The sequence below is a fragment of the Bos taurus genome, chromosome 6 (assembly GCF_002263795.3).
Source record: "Bos taurus isolate L1 Dominette 01449 registration number 42190680 breed Hereford chromosome 6, ARS-UCD2.0, whole genome shotgun sequence".
Classification (NCBI taxonomy): Eukaryota; Metazoa; Chordata; class Mammalia; order Artiodactyla; family Bovidae; genus Bos; species Bos taurus.
Window position 1 is genome coordinate 14281740 of NC_037333.1, and position 6292 is coordinate 14288031.

General features: G+C 38.0%; 1 non-coding gene across 1 annotated transcript; it reads right to left on the bottom strand.

The window, feature by feature from the left end:
- Positions 1 to 4015: 4015 nt before the first annotated feature.
- On the bottom strand, positions 4016 to 4090 carry MIR2444 (microRNA mir-2444). Its single transcript, NR_031255.1, has one exon. It is a non-coding gene; the product is annotated as a microRNA mir-2444 (primary transcript).
- Between the last annotated feature and the right edge of the window lie 2202 nt (positions 4091 to 6292).

Genomic DNA, 6292 nt, shown 5'->3' on the forward strand with positions numbered 1-6292 from the left:
GATGCTGGGAGGGATTGGGGGCAGGAGGAGAAGGGGACAACAGAGGATGAGATGGCTGGATGGCATCACTGACTCAATGGATGTGAGTCTGAGTGAACTCTGGGAGTTGGTGATGGACAGGGAGGCCTGGTGTGCTGCGATTCATGGGGTTGCAAAGAGTCGGATACAACTGAGCAACTGATCTGATCTGATCTGATTATTTATTTAACACTTTCCCAGGTGGTGCAGTGGTAAAGAATCCACCTGTCAATGCAGGAGACATGGGTTTGATCTCTTGGGTCTTGAAGATCCCCTGGGGGAGGAAATGGCAATCCACTTCAGTATTCTTGCCCAGAAAATCCCATGGACAGAGGGGCCTGGTGGGCTATAGACCACAGGGTCAACAGAGAATTGGACATGAGCGTGTTGGATAAAACCTAAAAGATGATGCTGTGAAAGTGCTGCACTCAATATGCCAGCAAATTTGGAACACTCAGCAGTGGCCACAGGACTGGAAAAGGTCAGTTTTCATTCCATATCCAAAGAAAGGCAATGTCGAAGAATGTTAAAACTACCACACAATTGCACTCATCTCACACGCTAGCAAAGTAATGCTCAAAATTCTCCAAGCCAGGCTTCAAGAATACATGAACCATGAACATCCAGATATTCAAGCTGGATTTAGAAAAGGCAGAGGAAACAGAGATGAAATTGCCAACATCTGTTGGATCATAGAAAAAGCAAGAGAGTTCCAGAAAAACATCTACTTCTGATTTATTGACTATGCCAAATCCTTTGACTGTGTGGATCACAGTAAACTGTGGAAAATTCTTAAAGAGATGGAAACACCAGATCACCTTACCTGCCTCCTGAGAAATCTGTATTCGGGTCAAGAAGCAACAGCTAGAACTGGACATGGAACAACAGACTGGTTCCAAATCGGGAAAGGAGTATGTCAAGGCTGTATATTGTCACCCTGCTTATTTAACTTATATGCAGAGTACATCATGGAAAACGCTGGGCTGGATGAAGCACAAACTGGAATCAAGATTGCCAGGAGAAATATCAATAACCTCAGATATGCAGATGACACCACCCTTATGGCAGAAAGTGAAGAAGAACTAAAGAGCCTCTTGATGAAAGTGAAAGAGGAGAGTGAAAAAGTTGGCTTAAAGCCTAACATTCAGAGAACTAAGATCATGGCATCCGGTCCCATCACTTCATGGCAAATAGATGGGGAAACAGTGGAAGCAGTGTCAGACTTTATTTTCTTGGGGTCCAAAATCACTGCAGATGGTGACTGCAGCCATGAATTTCAAAGATGCTTGCTCCTTGGAAGAAAAGCTATGACCAATCTAGACAGCATATTAAAAAGCAGAGACATTACTTTGCTGAAAAAAATCTGTCTAGTCAAAGCTCTGGTTTTCCAGTAGCCATGTATGGATGTGAGAGTTGGACTATAAGGAAAGCTGAGTGTCGAAGAATTGATGCTTCGAAATGTGGTGTTGGAAAAGACTCTTAAGAGTCCCTTGAACTGCAAGGAGATCCAGCCAGTCCATCCTAAAGGAGATCAGTCCTGAATATTCATTGGAAGGATTGATGCTGAACCTGAAATTCCAATACTTTGGCCACCTAACGCGAAGAACTAACTCACTGGAAAAGACCCTGATGCTGAGCAAGATTGAAGACAGGAGGAGAAAGGGATGACAGAGGATGAGATGGTTGGAATGGCATCACCAACTTGATGGACATGACTTTGAGCAAGCTCCAGGAGTTGGAGATGGACAGGAAATCCTAGCATGCTGCAGTCCATGGGGTTGCAAAGAGTGGGACACGACTGAGAGACTGAACTGAACTGAGCTGAGCATGCACGCACGTTTGCACATGGGCCAAATAGTGTATTATAGTTGTAAAAGCATTATTTTCTCTGTCAAAAACACCCAGGTGAGTAGTATTCCCATTGCACAGAAGAGTAAATAAGGTATAAAGAGATAAGTGATCTGCTCAAGGTTACACAACTATATATCAAGAAACTTGGAAACTGATCAAAACTAATATGTTACAATACTTAATGTTAATATCTGATATTATATATCAATCATAAACATTAATGGACCTGCTACTTCTCTTAATCTGTGGAGATTAAAGCTTAGCTAATCAATGTAGTTTATTCCTTACAATGACATAATAAGTAGGTAATATCCAATCACTTACTGTTTCTTCACTAAATTTGTTAACTCTCTGCATATATTCCCTGCAAAACATGTTTAGTAAAAGAAATACAGTGAAGAAAAGTAAGTTTTGTTTAGTAAAACAAGTCAAGTATCTTTATGGGTTCTATTATTTCTAAATCATAAAATAATTTTTATTATTACCAATACTACCTCCATTAATATTTCATTGCTCGAGGCTTATCAATTGATATGCTTATTGATTATCACATAAATCAATACATGTAAATATTGTTTATTTACTATCTCAATATGTAGTGACTTTCTATTTTAAAGAGTCTGAAATAGTCTCTGGTCCAGGAATTTTAAGCACTAAAATTCCTAACCACTTATGTTTCAGCATATCCAATGACAGCCTTTTATTTTCACATTTTGTATCTCTAATCAAAAGACTTTCCCTGAAATCACCATTATTAAATGGCAAGACACCTTTAAAAATTTTTTTTTGATTTCATATACTAATACAATTCTTCATCAGATTTAATTTCCCCTTAGTCTTCTTGATAGAATCTATTTCACCTACTAGTTTTGACATTCCAGTTAAGGAAATGTTATCCTTCTATCTCTATTATGTTCAGTAGGTCATATTCTCCATCATTTAAAAACATTTCCAGTTAATCTTTTTAATTTCTCATTTACTTTGTAGTTACTTATAGACAATTAGGTCCGGTATGTTAATATTACTTATCACTTATCTTATATTTCATCTTCGCTTGTAGAACTCCCTTTTCTCTCCATTGTACATGTTAAGATTATTTGGGCTAAGCAAAAGATCCTCCTTTAATACCCAATTTAAAGCCAACTTAATGAGCCCTGCCAGTTCTGAACACAACAGGGAGTTTGGTATCCCATCTGGTTAAGTGGAGACTACAATAACTTCCATGATGAGGACATCTGTTTAGACAAATCAGAGTCCCATAAATCCAACACTCGCCTTCCTGTACCACTGAAACATTCATTGTTCGTGCATTATCTTTATTCTCTTCGCTCATTATTGCAAATCTTCACGATGATGCTCTTTCTTCAATTCCCTTTAACTAAACTGGATAGGTATAAAATAAAGCATACCGAGTTGATATCATGTAACAAGTTCAGTTTTGCCCCACTGTATTCGTGTCGAGTACATTTAGAAAAGTGATAAACGTATAGCTTTGATGATGGCCATAGCAATAATAATAGTCAACATTTATACAATGTTCACTGTATAAAAGACACTTTACTAATCAATTTATATTCAGTATTTCCTTTAAACATCATTTTAATCTTGAAAGTGAAAGTGTTGGTCACTCAGTCGTGTCTTACTCTTTGCGACCCCACGGACTATAGCCCGACAGGCTCCTCTCTTCATGGGACGCTCCAGGCAAGAATACTGGAGTTGATAGCAGTTCCCTTTTCCAGGGGATCTTTCTGACTGAGGGATCAAATCCAGGTTTCCTGCACTGAAGATGGATTCTTTACCATCTGAACCACCTAATCTTAGGAGGAAAGTGGCAAATAAATGAGCATTGTGATTGTCTCTTCAAATGCATTCCTCATCAATTGTGTAGCAAGTAAGGACATAGTAAATATACACTATAAAACATTTCCACACACATACACACACACAATTCCTGCCCTCCCCAGTTTCCATTTTCTCTTTCTCCTGACACCTTACTTACCTGTGGAAGCCTGGCCTATTTTCATATATGAACCGAGAAATTAATTTCCTCATGCTACTTATTTCAATATTACTTTCACAATTTTACAGTGGAAACAAAAGAAACTTTATGCTTTAGTATATAGATGTGGGAAAACAAACCTTAGGTATGAATACCTCATCAAAACAAAAAACAACACAAAAGCATACCCTTGTATTTATGACAATTCAATTCAGCATCTACTCTTAGGACCTTTCACAACCATGCCAAATGTTGTGATAATCACTGAAAATACAAAGTGAAAGACATGCTGGCATTTTCAAGGAGAATACTACTGGAGTGGGTAGCCTATCCCTTCTCCAGTGGGCCTTCCCAACCCAGGAATTGAACAGCGGTCTCCTTCACTGCAGGCAGATTCTTTACCATTTGAGCTGCCAGTATAGAAGATACTAGAAAGTAATAAAAGCCTCTAAAGTAAGTAAAAATATTTATCTAATGAATATTATTACTAGAAAAAGCCTTAGTCTCTCTCTGCCTCTCTCTCTCTGACCTTATTTACCTCTATGTTACATACCATTTTAATGTCTAAAAGAGCGTAACATCTTATATACAAGAACTTAGAAGAATGACTTGCTTATTTGGAGTAAAATGTGATTCTTTATTTTTTTTCTTTTTTTTTAAATTTTATTTTATTTTCATTTTATTTGATTTTTAAATTTTACATAATAGTAATAGTTTTGTCAAATATCAAAATGAATCCGCCACAGGTATACATGTGTTCCCCATCCTGAACCCTCCTCCCTCCTCCCTCCCCATACCATCCCTCTGGGTCGTCCCAGTGCACCAGCCCCAAGCATCCAGTATCATGCATCGAACCTGGACTGGTGACTCGTTTCATACATGATATTATACATGTTTCAATGCCATTCTCCAAATCTTCCCACCCTCTCCCTCTCCCACAGAGTCCATAAGACTGTTCTATACATCAGTGTCTCTTTTGCTGTCTCATACACAGGGTTATTGTTACCATCTTTCTAAATTCCATATATATGCATTAGTATACTGTATTGGTGTTTTTCTTTCTGGCTTACTTCACTCTGTATAATAGGCTCCAGTTTCATCCACCTCATTAGAACTGATTCAAATGTATTCTTTTTAATGGCTGAGTAATACTCCATTGTGTATATGTACCACTGCTTTCTTATCCATTCATCTGTTGATGGACATCTAGGTTGCTTCCATGTCCTGGCTATTATAAACAGTGCTGCGATGAACATTGGGGTACACGTGTTTCTTTCCCTTCTGGTTTCCTCAGTGTAAGCAGTTCTATTTCCAGTTTCTTAAGGAATCTCCACACTGTTCTCCATAGTGGCTGTACTAGTTTGCATTCCCACCAACAGTGTAAGAGGGTTCCCTTTTCTCCACACCCTCTCCAGCATTTATTGCTTGTAGACTTTTGGATTGCAGCCATTCTTACTGGGGTGAAATGGTACCTCATAGTGGTTTTGATTTGCATTTCTCTGATAATGAGTGATATTGAGCATCTCTTCATGTGTTTGTTAGCCATCTGTATGTCTTCTTTGGAGAAATGTCTATTTAGTTCTTTGGCCCATTTTTTGATTGGGTCATTTATTTTTCTGGAGTTGAGCTGTAGGAGTTGCTTGTATATTTTTGAGATTAGTTGTTTGTCCGTTGCTTCATTTGCTATTATTTTCTCCCATTCTGAAGGCTGCCTTTTTGCCTTGCTAATAGTTTCCTTTGATGTGCAGAAGCTTTTAAGGTTAATTAGGTCCCATTTGTTTATTTTTGCTTTTATTTCCAGTATTCTGGGAGGTGGGTCATAGAGGATCCTGCTGTGATGTAAGTTGGAGAGTGTTTTGCCTATGTTCTCCTCTAGGAGTTTTATAGTTTCTGGTCTTACGTTTAGACCTTTAATCCATTTTGAGTTTATTTTTGTGTATGGTGTTAGAAAGTGCTCTAGTTTCATTCTTTTACAAGTGGTTGACCAGATTTCCCAGCACCACTTGTTAAAGAGATTGTCTTTAATCCATTCTATATTCTTGCCTCCTTTGTCAAAGATAAGGTGTCCATATGTGTGTGGATTTATCTCTGGGCTTTCTATTTTGTTCCATTGATCTATATTTCTGTCTTTGTGCCAGTACCATACTGTCTTGATAACTGTGACTTTGTAGTACAGCCTGAAGTCAGGTAGGTTGATTCCTCCAGTTTCATTCTTCTTTCTCAAGATAGCTTTGGCTATCCAAGGTTTTTTGTATTTCCATACAAATTGTGAAATTATTTGTTCTAGCTCTGTGAAGAATACTGTTGGTAGCTTGATAGGGATTGCATTGAATCTATAAATTGCTTTGGGTAGTATACTCCTTTTCACTATATTGATTCTTCCAATCCATGAACATGGTATATTTCTCCATCTATTAGTGTCCT